Source organism: Tympanuchus pallidicinctus, unplaced genomic scaffold, assembly GCF_026119805.1.
Source record: "Tympanuchus pallidicinctus isolate F22 unplaced genomic scaffold, pur_lepc_1.0 scaffold2, whole genome shotgun sequence".
Lineage (NCBI taxonomy): Eukaryota > Metazoa > Chordata > Aves > Galliformes > Phasianidae > Tympanuchus > Tympanuchus pallidicinctus.
Window position 1 is genome coordinate 42,906,241 of NW_026294721.1, and position 22,120 is coordinate 42,928,360.

Consider the following 22,120-nt stretch of genomic DNA (forward strand, 5'->3'; position numbering starts at 1 on the left):
TCTGCTATTGTCAACTCTCTCCCGTTGTAATAATTGGGTGATAAAACAGTTGAAGGATTGCTTTGATAAAACACACTGCTGAGTTTCCATAACTGTCAACCAGCATAATTGCAATTAGCCAGTTATTAATTGATTCACCATTACAGAAGACATGCGTACTGAAAACAGTCATTATTCTAAGGAGTTTATAATGTAGGAGACAAAAACAGGAAAAATCAGGCATAGGGGGAAGTTGAGAGGGATTGGGCTTCATGGTTATTATTTCTGGTTGCATTCTGTTCGCTATATTTTGATTAAATTTTATTCTTTATACGCTACTGCTAAATATTCTTTGATTTTACTGTTACAGAGGGCAGAATCTGGTCTTCCCTCTGGCTGTGCATGCTGCTTTCTGTCTTTCATGCCCTCCTCTTTTCTGCTGAGTTACCTGTTGTTAACAGCACAAATGATCAAAAACATGTCCTTGCTAATGTCAGACAACAAGCTGTTTATGACTCTAAAATAAGGAAGCCTTCTGGTTATTTGGCTCAACTGGAGCCATATGGACTATCTACCTCCTAAGAGCAAGTGACAATGAGCTGGAGAAAGAGACTCCCTCCCTGAAACACTAAACAGAAAGTGTTGATCTAATTGACGGAGAGAAGATCTGGGAGGTTAAATGAAACAGAATCTGATACAGCCATTGCTTAAAATGCTCTGTAAATCTAGGCTTAAGGAAAGGGTAAGAAGCACAAACGAGAAATGAAATTATTTTAAACTATATTATGAGAATTGCAAAAACACTACAATTACTCACACTGTGTGAGTCTTTGTATATAGGTGTATGCCAGAGTAGTTTCCTGTTGCATAGTACAAGTCATTGCAGAAAAAAAAGCAAAAGCATTTCAGTGAGTACAGGCAAGCCTTGAATTACAGTAGAGAAGGTTAGTGCAGTCAGCATATCTGCAACAATTGCAGAAGAACCTTGCTGATAGACACAAGATAATGCCATTCACTTACAGAGTTGGACTCTAGGTACTCCACACACTATCACAAATATCAGAGCAAGCTATGCAGGAATTCAACAAGAAACTATCCATGAGAGACGTAGTTGCTCAGGGACTTCACTTAATAGTAATTAAACTGTCCAGCTGTGGGCTGAGTCAGTACTTCTTCTCTGGCATGAGCTTGCAATTTGAAGATTTGAAGCAATTTTTGGTTCTCGTGCCAAAAAATTATTTTCCTTTCTTCATCTGAGCCTTTGTCAAAACCTCAGAGACAGTGTAACATTCATGCCACAGCTTCTGCAGATGCTGCTAGAATAAACAGATTTTTACAACACCAGTCTTCTCTCCTTAATGTTTGCCTGCCCTCTGTATTTGACTGTGATATTTTTTTTAGTGGCAGATGCCTTGATAAGTTCCTATTACAGCCTGTTTTCTTTCTGATCCAGCACTAAAGTATTTTTTTCTTTCTTTTTACAGCACTTTGAAAATCTCCTTTCACAAATTACAACATACATACTTTATAAAGCAACTTAGTATGCTAAATTATGCACAAATCAGCCTAATTTTGCCTGAAGGCATCTGTCCAAGTTGAAATGAACCTTTAGAAGTTCTTTATTAGCAGTTTAAGTGCTGTTCTTTACACTGCTATGAATGCAGAAATCATGAGACAAGAATCTGAAGGTCTTCAGTTTTGCTTTTTTTGTTTGGTTTTGTTTTTAGATAATCAAAAATTTAATTGGGAAACCAGAAAACCCAAACCTGTTGTGGTGCAAAGCCCAGGAGTATGTCCAGAGCCTGGATTCCAAGTAGATTTAGGCAGAGACTGATTTTGAAAGAATCACAGTGTTCAAAAAAATCTTGTTCCCAGAAAAAAAAATGTTAGGATCCTGTTAGGTGCTGAGTCCATATTTGAACCTGGGCATTGTCATTTATTTTTTTGTAAGTTCAGTTGGATTTTTTTCTCCTGATAAGCAAGCACAAAGAGAAGTGCAGAGCTCTATCAGAATGATGAAAAGGAATTTCTGGTCATATTTGTTCCTATATCTCTTGAGCAAGTGTCAGCTTTCCCTTACTAGAAATGTTATTATCTATACATACAAATTCAAATTCAGGTAATGGTTAGTGTCTCAGGCTATGCTGAGAATTAGCCACTAGTGGACAGCCTGTCATCATTACACATGCTCTCCAACGAATGCAGAATGTTTGGGGTTATATCCAACTCTGTCTCTTTCATGTTCCTCCTCTTTGAAACCTGTTCAAGGCAACTCAGATGTCACTGAGAGGTCCAAGATCAAAAGTTGACTCAGTTGTACCTGGCCTGAGCCCTCAGAATCTTGATATGTTTTTCTCTCCTTTAGAAAGGAAGAATAGCCAAAGCCAGTTAGATTATTAAAACCAATTCTAGTGAGTGTGGTAATTTTCAATTAATCTCTTGTCTTCCAAGGAAGGACTGATTCAGCAATCTTCTTGTTTCTATACAATTGTAAAAATGCTTTGGCTGATAATAGAACAGCTCAACATACGACATTATTTCCATTGTTCTTTCACTTTTTAGAATCCTTTGCCATACAAGCCAAACAAATATTCCCCACCTCCCCTCGACCTAGTTTTCCTTACCTACTCAAATCATTGATAGAAAAATAGTTAATTTCAGAAAGGCTCAGAAAAATGACTGATTGCTCACTTTTAAATGATGGTATAGACGCATCAATGGTTAGTATATTGAAATGATTTAAAGGACAGCTTGTTCATAAGGAAGACAGTGTCACACTTCAGTAGCAATCCTTTTGTAAGCTGTATGAGGATGGTTGATATTATTCTTACAAGGTTTTTGCATTCTTCTTACATCTTTCATTTTCCCCCACAGCAGCTGTCAGCTTGTGTCTGTTTGCTCAGTGAATCACAAATAACCAAGAATTCACCTGAAATATTTCAGAGAGATGGTAGATTCTGTATGGGTCAGCAATTCCATGTGTTTTAGCAAATCGTTTAAAAAAATCTTGAGGAACTCACTTTTCTCTCTAAGAACTATCATCTTTTTCTTTTATTTTCTAACTCTTCTATAATTATGGTCTTTCCACATTAGCGCTTTTAGTAGATGCATTCAAGGTCACTTAGGTGATAGACTGTTTTTAAAAGTAAAGGTAATAGATTGTTTTTAAAAGTCTTCTCCTGCTTCACCTACGCAATTATTTCTTCTTCAAGAAAAAGCATGTTTTTTGTCTTGATGGAGAATTTATAAAAGAAACAAAAAGTTCTTAGTGCAAGGAAATATGCCCTGAAGTCTTCTTAGGTAGCTCAGCTCTCAAGAGCGTGGTTTCTCTATGCTTTAAGCACATATTGAATAGATTGTTTTACTCAAATAATGACTGGATCGTTTCACCTTTTCTTCAAAAACGTGATTCAGTCACCAAATCCAGGATGGTAAAGCATTTCTGTACAACGGAATGAAGAGTATTTAATATCTGCAAGTTCAAGGTTTGTTAATAGATAACCTTTGTCTGCATTCAATAGTTAGGCATTATTCACTCCATTTTGCTTCTTCCCTCTGAACCTAATGGATATTTGACAGTCAAGTTTTTAAATGGAGGCTGAAAATACTGGGTTTCATATCCCCAGCTGTACTGAATGGTGTCTGTGTTCTAAACCATAGCGTGTGCTTGTTAAACCATAGCATTTGCAGACTGTGTGGAAGGCTTCAGAAATAAACAGGAAGGTCCATCAGATGGCTACTTCTCTGCTGCTGGTGCAGGGAACAATGGGTGGAGATGATAGCTATTTGTCAAGCTTTCCCTCTTTCCAGCAGAGAAATTGAAGACAGCAATTGAGCAACATTAACCCATTCTGTGAAGCACCAAAGGTTGATTCTTCTCTATCTACCTGATGAGCAAAAATGCAGCATTAAGCTGGTAAGCATATTAGTTTCAGCCAAGTTGCTCATTAGTCCCAGTGAGTTGTGTATCAGCCAGCAAATGTTCTTCACCTTTATTTCTCCTGTTTGCAGAATCTTTCTGCATGTGGTCAAGATTTCAGCCAGTGAAGTGACAAGGAGGTGAAAGGTTACAAGCACTTAGTTGCTTACACACTGCCCATCATTAGCAGGGCAAATAGAGTATGAATTGCTGCTTGTGCTTAAGTGTGCAGTTCACATCAAATACACCCAGCACACTTTGTGGTCATGTATGTAATTAAAAAAAAATGAGAGACTTGAAATAATTTGACATAGACTAGTTGACAAAGCTATGTAAAGTGTTGTTGTTGTAGATTACGTAGATTAATTACTAGAAGTCTTAAGAGTGCTATAAGGAACCCTTCATCCTCAAGTGCTCACAGTAGTTAGGGATGCTCATCTGTCATGCACAGTTTCATCATAATTTCTGATCTGTGCAGATCAGCTCAGGACTCTAATGACAGCACAGGTAGTTAACACCAGGTTTGAACATCTCTTCCTGCTTCAGTTTAAGGTACCTGTGTGCAACCACTTTGTTTCTGCAGCACCTTTCCCTCAACTAAAGCGTAATCAAACAAGGTGGAAATATTTACTGTGGTGTCTGGTTTCAGTGTAATGCTCCTAAGTGCTAAGAGGATCACCATTATCATGATCATGATTTCTTTGCTGGCACACAGTACTGAAAGCAAATTGCTGCACACTGCAGTTACACAACTATACTGAGACTGCTTTCAACTGCAGAGCCAGCAGCAGGCATAGAAAAGAGAACCAGGCACAGTGCTAGGCCTCCCTTTTCTGCTTTCCAGCAGAATATCTGTCATATTCAACGAATCCAATCTTTGTATTCACACAACAGCCACCTCTTGTGTTTACAGTGCAGCTGGTTAATCAAAACTCAGGTGAGTTACCTATTCAGTCTATATAACTTTGGAAGAGATTTCCCAGGTGTAGCAGCTTCAGCTGTAGGCTTTTAATATAGGGAGATCAAAAGACAAATGTCGTCTGGTGGAAAAAAGTTTCCCACAAACACATTCATCAGCCCCAGTTTTTGCACTGTGTTAGTCCTGAGGAAGCTGCTCTAGACTTCAGATCAAATACAAAACAAGTCAGGGGCTTAATGCATCTGGGTCTCTGTCACCATGCAATCTCACAGCATTTATGCAGCCCCATGCAGATACGTTGTTCTCATTATGTACACATTATAGAGGTAAACTGTGCATTCATAATGATCTTTGCATTCATAATGACTATCTTTCTGTTAGGTAGGGATGTCTATCTACCTAATGCTGACTAATAAAATGATTTGGTTCCCAAATCTCAAAAAAATCCACACAGTGAGCCAATAGATGTGATAGGGAAGGTGACTTCCATAGTTATCTGCTACCAAAATCTGTGGACAAAGATGTGATGTGGTAGAGACCTTATATGGGGGGGGAAAAAAAAAGGTGGTATTTGCTTTTCCTTTCCAAGAGAAGTGGGAGAGCTTTGAGGCTAAAATACAATTAAACTTAAAAAAGAAAAAAAACCCTGCATGTTCCCTTCATTTCAGTTGTTATTTCTGCACCTTAACTACTGAAGACTATAGAGAATCTTGAATGACACACTGTCATCTTCCTCTGCATTCTTAAGAAGAGCTACTCCTGCTGCTTGCCAGGAGTTGTAAAATTCAGACACGAGTTCACTTTCCAGTACTGCCCTAGAGAGACCTCTGTTTGGAGTGCTCCCAGCATTGCTGGCTCTGCTGATGGACAACTGACACATTCTATCTGCAGGGTGGCTGGCGCATGGCAGTTAGATGTCAGGACTTCCAGTTTCTCACCTGATTAAGGAAGATAGGATGAGGTGGTGTTCACAGAGCTCATGTAGGACACAGGAGAGTTGTGCTTAATCTGCTCTCTATCTCAGACCTCTGGTGTGATCTTTTGGGAAGTTACAGGGGAAGGGTTCTTCACTTCTTTAATCAGGGAAAGGTTTAGTGTCTCATTTTACATTGATTCAGAAAACTTCAATTAAGTGTTCAGACATCCTGTTCAGACAATAATCTTCTGAAAATGATTCACCTGAACTATCTTAAGCACCTGAATTAACATAGGATGAATCGCCTCTCCTTTAGCTTAGATAAGGTGGATGTTAGTCTCTCTCTGATTTTACTTCCTACCTGCAGAGTGCTTTACAGTTTTCTATCAGTAGTGCTTGTAAGGTACTCATCAGCTTTAATGGTGTTGCAGAATTTAGCTGCATGATTGATTCGAATTGTTTTGCCCTTCCTAACTATGTCAGCCACACTCCATTTTTCTCTATCAGTGTAAGGTAACTCATATCACACAGTGCATTTGAATCCCAATAAAAGTAGCCATGGGAAAGCCTTAGTTGGTACCGTTCAAAAAATCTCCCCTGCTGTAAAAGAATAGCAAACATGAGAGAAGGACTTGAGAGCTTGATGGAGAAACAAATTTGCCTGTGAAAGGAGTGAATTGTAATGAACAAGAGAAATGAATATCTGTCAGGTCTGAATTACATCAGAGTGTTCTAGCGTTTAATCACCAGATTGGATCTTGGACCTTTTATGGTCCCCTCCAGCCCTATTTTTAAAGTCTGAATTACTTCTTTTATTTTGAAAATAAAGTTTATCAACGGATGTTCTGACTTCTTCCCTGTCTTCAAGTGATACGTGTCACACCAGTGAGTGTACTTCAAACTTAAGGTTGAAAATAAAAATTGCCCCCGCATGTTCAGTAACTGCATGTACAGTGCTGCCCTGGTAGAAAATCGACCAGATATTGATTTAGAAACATAAGTAAGATTCACTTCACTGAGCTTTATACATCTCACTTTTAGTGGTCTAACCATGAGGTAATTGTACTGGCCCCCTGTGTGGCCACTCTAGGCACATTACTCATAGTGCAGCAATGTTTTATCAATAGGAGGTATTTTCTTATATTTGCAGGGAACTTTTGTCACTGAAGACAAAAATGTATCATGGCTCAGTACCTTACAGACAAAACTGTATTTTATCATCAGAAACTGCAATTGTAGGATCAGATATGGGGTGGTTTGCTACCGCTCTTAGCAAACCTAGCCATTCTTCCATGAACACTAGCGGCCAGAACTGATGTTACTGCAGCAAGGTTCACCCTGATGGCAGAATTCCAGGGCAAAATACTCAGTCTTTTAATGGCAGTAAGCCTCAAATGTGAAGTTCTGCTTAGTCTGGAATTTTTTGCCCACTTGTTTAAGTTAAGGGTTACCTCAAATAAAAAAAAACAAACTATTCTGTTCATCATCTACTAGAGACAGAAGATGGCAAATGCAACATTAATGGATGCTTTTTATTCAGTTCCTTTAGTGCTCTAATTGTATGCAAGACTTGGACTACAAAATGATAGTGACATCCATCAAAGCCAAACTTAGCCTTCCATAAGTTATGCACACTGTCTGAAACAATTGTCTAGACTCATTATATTTTGAGTAGAGACTGCCAGAGTGTTGTTAATTCTGTGTTTGAGTAAGCATGTGAAATCTATGAGGTTCATCACCTCTGGAGATCCTGTCTTTGTATTAAATACGGAGGTTCTGATCTGTAACTTCAAAAAACCTAGAATTTGATGACCTAAGCTGTACACTAAACATACAAAGTAATAAATGCTCTGTAACTTTACTTCTGCTGCAGGTTGGAGTTAATGCTGTAAACTTCTTTAACTCTTGGAGAAGAAAACTGCAGAAGCTTGAAGTGAATGGTGAATGAAGAATGTGGGATATTTACTTTATTACCTAACATTTCCTTTGCCCTCCACCCAGTTCCATTTTTAGCATGTCACAAATCATGCTTTTGGGACATAGACCTTTACCAAAGGAGGAAAAAGCAATGGGGGAAAGGGGTTTTGAAAAAAGTGTTTCAGGATAGAACATTGAATGTCTAATTCTTCCCTGTTGAATCTGCATCAGATAGGTTTATAATACATATATAACATATATATATACTAACAGCATATTTTCAGTTTGCTCCAAATTCATTAATTACAGTGAAAGGAAAAAAGGGGTGCAGTCCTGTTTCTCACTTTGACTGTAGATTTGGAAAATCCCAATCTTTACCTCACCTTACATCAGCAGACACTTCAAAGAGAATTTGTCTAGGTCCATCACTGCAGCATAACTATACCAATTTAGAAACACAGGCCTTTGGCCTTGGATAAAATGACGCCTGGTAATGATGATCCCAGCCTTGATAAGAAATTCACAAGCTGTGTTACAATCTTACAGCACACCAGAAGTGTTTGTGCATATCAGCCTCAAAATAACAAGACCCTTTGCTCATTGGAGTCAGCATAGCATATTCCTTGTATATGTCTAGCATGCTACCTGTAACCTTTCGCAGTCATGGTTTGGTGACCTTTCATCCCCATGCAAGAGATTCATAGCTCAGGCATAAAACAGCCTAGCTATATCTGCCCCAGAAATCTAGACATGTCAGACTTCAGTATGTGAGACAATAAGAAAATCCCAGATGCAGACTCCCTTACTAAACTCCACAGTTATCAAGAGCTGATGATTTTGACTTTGGAATACATGCTTAGTGGAAATGTAAGCTATAGACCAATGGAGAAAACAGAAGACATCCTCTCTTCCTTCTTTAATTCCTTTCCCCAAAAAAGTCTTTTGAAATATTTCCCTGCTATTGCTTAAAAATTATCCAAGGTGCTGTAGATTTGAATGTCAGCAGATAATTAGTAGATAGAATTACAAGCAGAAAGCAAATATATCCAAGTGACACAGAAGCAGATTCCTTGGTGTCCACTGCCTGCGGGTATTGTGTTAGGAGGCGGGTACCGAATCAGAAAGACTTGTAAGAGAAAGATAAGGACAGTGAAGAATGCAGGATGTTGTAATGCTATGCAGAGAGAAAGAGGTAAAGAGTTCAGCTTTTGCTAATGATAAAAAAAAAAAATACTAGAATATCAGCTTGTTGACAACTCCTGCAACTGGGTGTGGAAGCTTGATAAATGGGAATTAGGGGTGGAATCTGGATGGTTGCCCAAAGCCACCTTACTAGAGTGTACTAGACGAGGCAAGCAAGTCACTAATCTTACTATTCAGGAAAAACTCGGAAATGTGATTGGTGGAAGTTTGTCTTAATGGGTTATATCAGCTAAGCATATCTTATTCGGTACAGTATATCAGATGTCACTAGGCTGTTTATTTTCTCCACTGTAGTAGTATAAATAATTTTCTCTTATAATACTCAGAGATCTTTGGTAGCATACAGACACATTTAGATTAAGTAACATATCTCATGTTCATTAAATTAGGTGTGAAATGGCTTAAGGACAAATTATTGAAATAGTGTGTCTGTTATAATTAACATTGTAGGCATATAAAAAAGATGTGGGAAAAGAATACATCGAGTTAAAAAGCTGGAGGAAGAGTACTGTGGGTTACAGAACATTCTTCTGTTTCATGATTTTGAATAAGAAATCATGGTTTGAATAAGAAATTAGAAACTCTTCTGTGTTGAGCCAGGGGTTGGACTTGATGATCCTTATAGGTCTCTTCCAACTTGGAATATTCTTTGATTAATTTTTAGAAGCTAACTGCTGGTTATTCCCCGTCTTTCACATGGTTGTTTTCACGGAACGTTGCACATGCAGAGAAAAGAAATGAGCAGTATTTACAATGTTCAGTAAATCAATATTGCCAGTGAGGTCACAGAACATTAGAGGTTTTGTTTTTTTTTTTAAATGTAAAACTACTGAAGACAATTCAGCTGTTAAGATAGAGGATCAAAAAGGTAAGCAGTTTAAAGTTCTGAAAGTCCAACCATTAAAATTCTTAGAGCAAAATTTGTAGGTTAGATATAAATAAATGGACATCTGTATGGGGTTGCTGAATCATGGCCTGAACCTCTGATTGATCACCTGAGGTGAGCAATGAGTCAGCCACAGGAGCACAGGTAAAGGCAATTCACCTGTGCTACAGCAAGGGGTGGAGCCTGGCTCCACCTCTCCTAGACCCATTTAAGAGCTGACTGCCAGCAGGGAAGGCTCTCTTTTGGAGATCCACTCTGCTGGAGTTTGCCGTGTGAGCCCAGGATAGGGTGAATGTCCTTTTATTTCCTACTCTAGTATACTAATTGCATCAGCCAGACTCCTGGATACGCTATACCATCTGTATATAAATTGACTGTACAATATCTATCTATCTATATATTTTTGTGTGTGTGTGTGTGGGTGGAGAAAATGCTTTAGACAAGCACTTTTCTGTAGTCAGTAGATATTTATTCGTCAAAGAAATCACTGTGATGTTCTTTTGCCTTTCAGTTTTACTATTCACGTGGTGTCTTGCTTGAATGGTGACTGTTCTCCACTGGAAAAATATGTATGAATTGTTCAGCATTTTTAAGAACAGTTAGCAGTCCTAAACATTTGTAAGGCTTCCACTCTTAATACTTGAAGTCAGTGACATTTCAGAACTTAGACATCATTACATTGTTATCAAAATCCATTTCCTACTTATAAAGTTTTGACTTGTGAAGTCCAGGAATAAATTACTCCTTTGTTTTTCAGGTTTTGCTGTTCTTTTTTTTTTTTTCTTATTAAAAATCATTTGTCTTTCAGTTTTCTGGGAACACATATGTTTTGTTACCCTTGGGGCTTAGAAAGATATTTGTATACTTGTGGTTATACATGCCACAACTGTTTTAAAAATCTCAACATTGACTTAGTATGTGTATATAAAAAAATATATTCAGATATGAATTTATGTGCATGTTCATTTGCACTTGAGTTTAAGGATATTTCTTGAGTTCCAGGACTGAGAGACCAATTTCTTAAGATAAACGTGTTTCAGTTAAAATGCATCTTGTGAGATAGCAGGTCAGAAAATGATTTTTCTTAAGAGAAAGGACACGTGATGTTGGGACTCCGTTACTCTCATCCTTAAGAAAATGTCAGGTGTTTTCCATCCTGATAGAATGTGCATGAGCAGACAGAATTCAGGCAGGTAAAATGAAAATTAATGTCCCCTGTTAGTGTGAAAAGAGAATGATGACTAGAAAAAAGATAAAAAATAGAATTGAAGTGAAAAGGAAAATTTTATCATTTTTCTCACTTTTTTTTTTTTTTTCACAGATGCAATATAAAGAATATATCAGCTTGGTAAAAGATTTCTGTGCAAGGAAGGTAAATTCCCAATCATTTTATTTAATAGGGGGAATTCTAAATAGGGCGTGAAATTGTCTAGCTCTGGAAGTTATGTATGTGCTCAGTAAACATTACAGTGAATATAGTGCAAGAAGGGAACACAAGGCCAGGAGGGACTCGTTTTCTTCATACATACAATAGTTTGGTATTTCATTTCACACATAATTTAGTATTTCCCTGGAAGGAGAAATGAGCCCCTTAACACAAGTGAAAAATGAGTGTACAGATGGACTTAGTATAGTCTAAATCATCACACGTGGTTTGAACTCCAATAAAAGAAAGGAAATTTGTCTAGAGCAAAGACAGAACTCGGGTTAAGCAACATTTTTTCTGGCTGTTTTGAGTAATAGCTTAGGTTAAGAGACTAAGAATCACAGATTAAAACCGGCCAAAGGTTTTTAAGGCGCTTTTGAGAATTTGATGATTTCTGCCACTGGAAATGAATGAAGTTAGGTGCTTAGCTGCCTCTTGGCTGGTTTAGAAGTTCTCTTCAAGTATATATTTTGGCTGCCATTAAGTTGGGCTCTTGTTCCTTTTTTTTTTTTTTTTTTTTTGTTAAACTAATACTGAATGGCAAATCCCAGTAAGCGCACATGTTACCACTAGCACAGGAAAACTGCAAACTACTATTGAAAACTGAATGTAATTGAAGCCACTTGAACTCTGGAAATGTTAAAAGGATGCTGAAATTTGGTCAAAGAGTTTTAGAAGCCCTGGCTGTTGGTTTTGTTTTTTTTTTTTAATTATTATAACATCCTTTGCTAGAGACGAAGATAACAATCTTTGTTACCTAGGAACATTGACACTTCCCATACATTAACACTTATCATTGTGTGTTCGCTTGTACTACCACCGGCCAGTACGTGACAGCTCACTGAGTGTGTGATGTAGTCAAAAATCTCTGAATTTTAGCACAAGAGATAATTTTTGTTTTCCTGGTCAGACTGTGAAGTGGCGATGCTGTGTCTCATCTCAGCCAACAGTGGTGTAGAAGTATGCAGTGCTTTACAGAGGGAGACTTCACTGGAAGTCAGTGAAAATTTGTGTGCTTGATTTGTCAGAAACTGATACTGATGTGTGCTTTTGAACCAAGAAATTTTCAGGCTGGAATATGTATTTCATTTAATGGCTTTGTGAAGACTCTATAATTTGACCAGAAGAAGCCATCTAGTTTCCTCAGCTACCGGAGATACTACTCTGGTTACTCCATCCATCATTGTTCCTCTAGTGAGATGTTGCAGTTCTAGAGACAGTAAGTCAGCCTCGGATCAGGATTCAGAGATGCAGCTTCATCAAGCAGCAGCAATGCCAGCAGGGCATTATTTCTGTCTCCTTTTGTATCAAGTGTCTTGTTTGGTAGAAATAAGCAACAAGCATGACTTAGTCATGTGTTGTGGAAGTTCCAGCCAAGGGTTAGGTTTGTAAGTTCTGAGGTCCACTGCATTCTACTGCACATGACTCTCAGTTTTATCATAGAAATCACAGCCTAAACATAGGTATTCTTATGTGTTCATACACTGCAAACTGTTTTCATCAGTTGGCTAAACTGAATTTAAAACAAAAAGTTTTGGTTTTCCTTATTTGTAGATGTTTTTCACAATGTCTGTATGCATTCCTGGAGAAAGACTGTGCCCATCTCTCACTAGTAATACTCCACTATGTGCAATAATGGGCATATCCATAACAGGTAAAGGGTGTTCAGCTCACAGTTCAAAGGAAGAAAGCAGATCTGCTTTTCCACCCGCTCCAGTTCCGGTCCCTCCTAATGTTTAATTCAAGTAGCTCAGCAAAGAATGCAATACCTATGATTTTGAGAGGATTACTGACAGCTCTCTAGTGCCCCAACAATTTCCTCTCTACCCGTTTCATGTGTTTAAATTTATCTCAAAACTATTTCAGTGATTTGTGATGTTGGTAAAAGAACTTTGGTATAGTTTAAAGGAAATTTTATTCTGTAATGATTTCCATGTAATATTTTAACACATTCATACTGCAAATAACAGGAGGGCTTCTCTTTTAAGAGAAAATGTCAAGCAAAGTGACTGTCCTTCTGAACAAACAAAATAATAGGCAAGCTACTGTCTGGAACTTACTAAGGATTTGGTTAAAGAGCTTTCATTTAAATTTATTTGAAAGCCGAACAAGTCATAGGCATGTAAATTATCACTAGCATGAAAGAGGAAACATTTCAGTCCTCTTGTTCCATTCTGGTAGGGCTAAAAGATCCTCTTTGAATGATTACATGAAGATTCTTTGTTTAGCTGATTATATGAAAGATTAATTAGACAAGTGATTAGATGTTCTTCAAATCTATTTGATCATCCTAATTTGAGGTAAGACAGTTTTACTTTGAGGAAAATGATGGCGCTTTGGCTTGGGGTATCAATTGATTTTGGAGGTTGGAATTTGCTTCTCAGTAAAAATGTGACTTCCTAATCAGTTGTTCTTACTCAAAGGCAGGGTAAACAATAATTGGCTTAATTTACAGCTCAGAAAATAAGGTTAGGTATTAGGAAAACATTCTTTCGAAACTGGTAGGAAATGCAGGAAAGTGGTAGAATATCTGGAGACATGAGCTTCTAAAATATGTTTTAAAAATGTCTGTCCATCCAGGTGGAATTAATTCTGTCCTAGATTGAGTAGGACAATTTAAGTGACCTCTTGAAGTCCTTTGCAACTCTTCATTTCTGTAATTGGTGTCACTGCCATAAATTGCATAACAAAATCAGGTTAGAAGGAAAGATGCATTTACATGGAAGCCAGAAGGAATTTCAAAGAACGTTCTCTACTGCTGCTTTTTTTTGTTGTTGTTGTTTGTTTGTTTTGGCAGATTTGTCCACTATGCTAATCAAATACACTGGTTTAACTTTCTTCTTCCTTCCTCCTTCCTCTAACCATCACTTAAAGAACAGGGGAAACAATCAGATTCACAGAGCTATTCTCTTGGTTAGACATCAGTGTTCCAAGCTCTCTTATGATCAGGAAGTTGATACTGGTAAAACTTTATAATTAATTATGCTCCTTCAGGCTGTGATTAATTAAATTGGATCCCCTTTTGTCTTTAGCATGGGCAACAGGGGAATTGGCTGTTTAAATTGATGAGTCTTACTTTAATCAAATTCCTAGTGGACAGGCAGTCCTGCTGCCAGACAGTCATGCAGGAGCTCACAAAGATCCTTCACTCTTTCAAATTGTTCACCATCTTTCACAAGAAGCAATTCTGGAATGATAATTTGTTAAAAAACATTTACAAAGATGCAGTTTGTCCATAGGATAAGCGAAGTCTTTAAAAACACTGCAGTAACAGTTGTGAACAAAAGCAAGTCTGGAAGGCTTGTCCAACCTGTGTTTCCGGTGAGACAGTGTTAAACAGGACATTCTGTCTCTTTTTATCTTGAAGTCAGGAAGCATCAATGTCACCAATTGTGTCATCAATGCTAGATGTTACTGCAAAGCAGTCAGGATGCCATGTTCTCACCTTCTGCTGAGATTAATGTGATAGAAATTCCAGAGGAGCATGAGAAAAGTCTTGCATGATTAAAGCATGTTCAGCACTAAAGCTTTCTGCTGACCATTCGTATTGAAAGACTGTGGAATAGTCACCTATTTTAAAGTTGGGGGGGGGGGGGGGGGGAGGGGATGGGGATGGGAAGTGTTCCTAAAGACAAGCGAGAATGGATAGCAATGGTATCTTCTGTCAGTAACTGATTCTTCTGTTGGTAGTTAACTGGAGCAGCGGTCTGGTATGACAGCCATGCATAGAAAAGCAGCCAGTCAAAAGCCTTTCTGATAAGGCTGACAAGGTGAATATGATCTCAGAAAATTGAGTTTAGGCATTGACTCCACTGAATGAATAAATGAAAAATGGCAATGGTTGTGCCAGTTCTGTCGTAGTGCAGCTAACTGGACTGAGGAGTGCCCAGCATGGTTTGGGATAAATTCATCTGTCTTCATCACCAATGACTTAAAGGTTGTTCTGTATTTTTTGCAGAGGGAGCTATACCAAGAATTCTTTGAAGGGAAAACACTGGACTCGGGTATTTATGTTCTGGCTTCATGTACTTTCAGGAACATGTAAGATTGTTTTCTGACTTTTATTTTACCCATGACTATCCAAAGTTTTCTCCCCACAATAAGATTTTAAAAAACACATACAGTAAATAAAAAGGTTCAATTAATCTTCACCTGTGACCTGAATCACGGATCACCTGCAAGAGCCCTAAGTGAGCTTTGGATATGGTTGGCTTTGGATATGGTTGGTTTTCTATTTGGGAGATAGACTTGCAGACTTCTGTCATACTTTACCAAAAAAGGTCTCTTTTTAAGTGTTTCTTGTACTTATATGTTCTTACCTTTTCAATAGAAACAATTTTTAGTTCCCATACCAGTTCCTTCTGCACACTTATCAACTTCCAGGAAAATAAGTTCTTGCCAAGTCTGTGTGTGTGTGTGTGTGTGTGTGTGTGTGTGTGTGTGTGTGTGTGTGCGCGCCATTTTGCTAGTGATGGATGTAGAATTGAAAAAATAGGAACTTTAACACTTGTCTGGAAAAAAAAAAACCCAGCTACTTAGCAAGCAATGCAGGTTTGGAGATTGCATTTTATTTTTAAGAAAAGGCAGTTAAGCTCTTCAAAATGCATTAAATAATATATTTCAACGACATTGATGTCAGTGCTAATTACTTCATTTCTGTTTCCTGCCTGGGCACCAGTCAAACAATTAACAGGAAGTTTGCAGTAGTTCCTCATGGGGTCGTACTTCAATTCACTAAAATTTAATGAAATTAACATTTTCAGAACTAAGTTGTATTTTATAGTGAGTAAACCTATCACTGCCAAAAAAATGAATTTACCACATAACAAAGCAGTATGTTTTCCACCAGAACATACTTACTGCTCTACTGAAAGCATAATTACAACATTGTTGATTTTTATAGTAAGCTTATATTATAATTAGGGATGTAACATTTGGTGATGATATTTCAATTCTCCTAGGGATTGCTGTTTGACTAGGAAAGATCTTGCTAGATCTGCTTGGCTGCCACTGCCTATTCTCTCCTGACCTAATTAAATTAAATTGTTAGACTATGTGCTTTGCAAAATAAGAAATTTTTACAGCTCTACTTTTCTTGGGTAAATTACATATGTTTTTTGGAAGTGGAGTCCCAATTCACCTCACACTGACAGTACTGCTAGAAAGCTGGCTAGCAGGGTAGAAAGCAGGGAAAATTTGCCATTCCTGTGGCTAGGATTTCTAGAGTTAATCTGAAGCCCAAGTAACTGGTTTGTTTTCTCCCAGTGGAAAGAGCGTGCATTCTGTTTCTAAACACAAGTAAACTAAAACATTGTTTATTCTCTTTTCTTTGTGCAACTGCAGTGATGGGCATAAAAATACCTTTCTTCATCTTGCTCACCCACACATTGGAGTGGCAGCTCTAAGCACAGGCTTTCCGCAGATTGCTTCTCTCTTTGCCATATGTGAAGTTGGAATCCTTTCTTCACCTGTTATGTTTAGCACTGATTTTATGTCTTTTAAACTTGGAAATCTTTCCCTAAAGTTCTTTTCAAAATAGCTTGTCTTGTTAAGACAGTTGTTTGCCCCAACTACTGAAGAAATAATATTGAATGTTTCAAGAGAAACAATCTTAGCTCCAAGCAAGTGAGCCCTCTATTTGCATTTTCATTTTTACTGATTGGATTTTGCTGGTAATAGTTACATGCTAATGAAACTCATTGTGAAATTGACTCAGAACTTTTTCACTGCTTACAGTATGGATGGAAACATAATCTGAAGTTCTAGAATCAGAGCTGTATAACAAACTGAATTTGTCAAAATTAGACAAAATGTACATTCACTACATTGCTTGTAGTGAAATTTCTGTAGACTTTCAGAAAAGGTACTTCTTCCAGGGAGAAACTTCAGGGTAGTTACTAAACTTGATTTGCTTAATATGGTTTTGGGTGTATGACCCATCCATTCACTGCTTGAAGTCTTCAGCATTTTGTAACCAGAATACAATTTTATGGTAGTATCTTGATTTGAGTTTACTTCTGCATGTGTAGGCTGAATGTTAGGACATGGTAATGGTCATACTGTGTTTGCTCTTCTGGCCTCAGCATGCTATCTATAACTATCACTAAGCAAGTGTGCATGGGGGGGAAAAAAAAAAGGTTATACAGTGGTATTAGTTATATTTCCTGGGTATGCTCTTCCTACCAAGGAACTTCTAAGCCAAGTGGTTTTGCACTTCATAGCATCAAAGGATTCCACTACCCTGTATTTGTCCACTTACTCTTAACCCAGAGTAGACATCTGGCCCACTCACGCTGCGTTTTGGAAAGACCATGAGCTACCTGACTCAGCGCTGGCTGCGTACACCTCACCTCTCACCTGCTCTTGCAAAAGGAGTTATTGGGGCTCTTCCAAGAGGGATATCAAGTGGCTCATCTACCATGGCAGAGGGCACCCATCTCAGTGGATCCTTGCAGGCCTTGTGAGCTGGAGTGCACTCCCGAGGAGAACGCAGCATTTCCCTCTGGCTCTTTCAACTCCCCTAGACCTGTGCCAGGGCATTCTCCTGAGTGTAAAGAATATGAATAGCTAATCACTTCCCAAAACGTTTCAGCTGGAGCATAAAACTACACAGACCTTGATAGGCAAATAAGAAGCTTAAGCTTCCTGCTGCCAAAAAACATTTATGTTTAGCTGCAGAGTCTGTTTGAATTATGGTAGGCAGAAGGAAGTGCAAGGATATTTTATTTTTAATTAGCAGAAAACTTATCTCTATTTGCTAATTGCTGAGCCAAATACTTTCTTTAATACTGTTAGCTCCTAGTGCCTTTAAACTTATATCTGTGGCTCTACATATGCATTGGATCTAAACACAAAATGGAAGTCTTCAAAAACTCTTTCCCAATATGTTCTCCAAGTTTCTTAGCACATTCCTTAGATTCCATTGCTAACTTCTTCAACTCAGCAGTTGCTTTGCACATTTCAAATAAGAGAAAATGAGAGACATCCTCTCATGCACACTACTGTCCCTCACGCTTTCCTGTGGCTTAACATTATTTTCATATGTATATAAATACCTTCTTATTGACTGGAGAGAGAAAACTGTTGATTGCCCCATAGCATAAATTTTTCATTGAGAATGAAACACATTCAGGCACTTCAAAACTTATTAAATAATAAATGTGCTTCAGACATAGGAAAAATCAGAGCTAATTACCAATATCCGCTTAGTGAACCTAGTACACTTGGGCAGGGAATCAAGGTCACCATTTGTATTTTCTTATTCCAGACATACTGATGATTATTTTATAAAAACTTATTGCCCACTTTCAAATAAGAAGCTATCGTGCTGTTAGGAATGGTTTAGAAGATTAACCTTATGTTCAGACAGTGACAACTTCTACAATTTTAGTGCTGTCTTGCATTTAGCAGCAGAAGTCTGGATTTTATAGTAGCCTTGGACTGCTTGCTACCAGCCCTTATTTTTTCTTGATTCAAAACAACTTCACTGAGCTTGTACATGCAACACCTGGAAACAGTCATCATAAACTAGCAAATTCATAACATGAACTTTTGCAAGTAAGGTCTAAGAAAGCCAGATTAGAACAGCTACAGGGAGGGCAGACAGATCCTTCAAGGTGATTATCTACATACAGTATTTCTTATTGCATCAATATTTAGCTGGAATTTGTTGAACCTTTGATTCAACAAATCAAGTTGAATGATTAAATGTTATTAAATGTTATATTAAAAGTTAAATGAAGTTAGTTTCTTGTTCATTGGCAGTTTCATAGTTTTTCATCCATGAATCCTGGAGAAAATCTGCCTGGAATTCTCACTGCATGGCCCTGTTCTTAAAGATAGAAGCATGTCTGGAGATTTATGCAATGGGTGATATTTTATAGATTGGTTTATAAATAAATTCAGAATGATGGCATGCACTTCAGGCACATGATGTAATTTCCCTGGTGCTTTTATTTTTTTTCCTGACAACATCACCTGGGAAAATGAAGAATGCAGCTTATTTTGTGTGTGTAAAGAAACTGGTTTTAAGATGATACATAATGCAGATCAGATGGAGGAAAATTGTCAGTTCTAAAAACAGGATGGGAGATCAGTATTGAGAGTTTAGACCTGTCTGGATAAGCTCTGTATCCATAACTGCATCCTGATACATGACTCATATGTTTCATGAGCTGATGCTGAAAGTTCTAACACATCCTCCTGAAATATCCCCAGTGGCATGCAATAAAGGGCAAGTAGAAAGAAAGACTCAGGAGTACAGATAACAGTGGATATAAGGACATAATAGAAGTGTTGGGGGTTTTTTGGAGCATAGGTCTTATAAGGAACAGCTGAGGGAACTGAGATTGTTTAATCTGGAGGAGGCTCAGGACAGACCTCATTGCTTTCTGCAACTCCCTAAAAAATGGGCTGTAGTAAGGTGGAGGTTGGCCTCTTCTCCCAGGTAACAATGACAGGACGAGGGATTGGCTTCAAGTTGAATGGAGGAGGTTCTGGCTGGGTATTAGCAACATTTTTTTTTTTTTTCTCATAAAGAGTGGTGATGCACTGAAACAGGCTGCTCAGAGAGGTAGTGGAATCACCATCCATGGAGGTGTTCAGGAAACATGAGGATGGAGCACTAAGGGACATGGTTAACGGACATAGTGAGGATTGGATGATCTGACGGGTCTGTTTCAACTTTAATGATTCTTTTGTTCTGTTATCTAAGTTTTTCAAGTAGATACAACAGCAATGTTAGCACATCTACGGCTCAGTTGATCCATCATCTTTTCCTTTCTGGAGGGGAGACATGCAGACATGGCTGTGGCAGAATGGAGGCTGTATGGTGCTTTCACATGGTGCTTTCTTTCCGAGTACATTATTATGTAGCTTCAAGCATGCAATAGTATTCTCTGGCGTAAGAAACCTGTCCTACCAATGTTTGCATTACATCTCCAAATGATGCAGCTCTTCTTCTACCCCTCTGTGTGGTTGCAGGCAGTGCATGGGCAATAAGCAGCTGCAGACGTAAGAGGAATAGTCTTGCTGAGCAGGCAGGCACTTCTTCCTGCCTGGTTGATAGCATCTATGTAGGCACTTTTTTCTTCCATTCTATTCACACTAGCTTAATCTATGCTGGAAAGAGCTCAACTATATCATCCTGATTTCAGCCCCAGTTTAATTTAGACATAACATCTAATCTACAAGTCTATTAGTGGACTAACGTTGTTTCTGCTGGAACAGTAAGTTACCAGGTAAAGAATAACAGCAACAACGACATCAAGAAACCTCCTATATCTGCTAAGATGTACATGTGCAATCATGAGGGCTTTATGTTCTCTCTCCTACCCTGTATAGTCTTTTACATTAATGTAAGGACCGTACTGAAAAGTGTTTTAGATGTCATTTGCAGTGGGGGTTTCAGTATGAGCTAATGCTCCAATTCCTTGTGTTAATCCAGAATGTATTATGGGACTGGGTGGATGCAGCATCTGGAAAGGTTGCTACAGACATGCTGACTATCTCAAAGCAATTGATAGTCATAGAATCAGAGGCTGAAAATGCCATCTGGGAAAAAGCTGTCATGTTTCTCTTTCTTCTCCAGAGTATATTTCCTTTTTCTTTTGTTGGTTCAGAGCGATGAGAGTCACAGTGACAAGAACTCAGTAGAATCATGGCATAAGGCTCCAAACTCAAAAGTCTCTCACAGATGGGATAAATGGCCTTCGTTTGGCTCTCAGAAGAGCAAGGAATCTACAGAGGACACTTTTCTCAGGAACTGTAGCCATCGTCAAAGTTCCTTTTCAAATAAAGCTGGGCTTCAGCAGAATTGATAGTGTTTCTGAGAGCTCAGGGGATCAATAAAGGCAGCAGGAAAAGGAAAAGGCGAATGACTGTAGCTTCTTAAATGAGAATTGATTTTGTCCATTGTCCAGTCCCAGGGCAAAGGAACAAGCTTATCACTTCAAACCAAGAATAGAAGGGAAACTAATTCTCCAGTCTCAAGAAAGGACAGGCACTCAGTAAAAGGTCGCTGGGGAGATCAACACTGTCATAAAGAGATCCTTTTTTACTTGACTTTCTGACAGTGAAAGTAGACTTAGGCTACTCATCTGCATGGCCTTCCTCCAACATTGATGTCTGTGGCTGCAAGGAAGCCAAGATGCACCACCAAGGGAAAAAAACAAATCCATATATATGCCCTTCTCTGGGATTCACTAAAATCGGGGAGTTTGAAGTAGTTTCAGACCTCAGCATCTACTTGGGAAGCCCAGGAAGTTACCACCAACCTCCATGCAACATTGCCCAAGGATGGCAGAGCCCTGTGGAGCTCAGAGATGCCCTACAGTGGTCCTGTCCAGTACCTTCTAGTTTGATCCTTTGGGCAGGCTTCAAACAGTCCTATATCCCATCCTTTTTTTTTTTTTTTTTCTAATTGTTCACCTACTGTCACGATTAAAACAAACACCATCAATCTGGTTTTGCTTGCCTGTATCTAGCAATGCTGTTTCTCTAATACATTTTGCACTAGAACAAATAAATGCATGAATATATCTATGAAAAACAAATGCACATATATTTGTTTATATAATAATTTATTCACAGGGCCATTTCATGAGGGTGAGAGGGAGCTAATTTTGACCACAGGAACCTCAGCAAAAGTCAAGGGACTGACACTACTTTTTTAACTCCACTATTCAGTCTCTGTACAGTGAGATGTTCTGTATGCAGAAAGGCTGCCCCAGTGCAGAACTGAGGCCAAGCAGGATCTCAATGGCATTTGTAAGAAACAGGTGTGATGAAGTTGGTGCCTCAAGAGACCCTGAAAGAGAAGAGGGCTCTCTTCCTGAAGGAACATACTGGAAGCTTACAGGGATGCAGAGTGTTGTTTGTGGCTTTCCTACTGGCCACAGAAAACCCCTGGTTGCAGGAGAAGAGGAAAGGAACTGTTCTATCATACGAGATTTCTA

At 38.4% G+C, this 22,120-nt stretch overlaps 1 long non-coding RNA gene across 2 annotated transcripts; it reads left to right on the forward strand.

Moving 5' to 3' along the window:
• The first annotated feature begins 11,055 nt into the window (after positions 1-11,055).
• On the forward strand, positions 11,056-21,572 carry LOC128080296 (uncharacterized). 2 transcript variants are annotated; one of them, XR_008206583.1, is made up of 3 exons: positions 11,056-11,111; positions 15,124-15,169; positions 20,755-21,572. It is a non-coding gene; the product is annotated as an uncharacterized LOC128080296 (long non-coding RNA). The 2 variants fall into 2 exon arrangements; XR_008206584.1 differs by having other exon boundaries at positions 20,786-21,572.
• Positions 21,573-22,120: the final 548 nt, after the last annotated feature.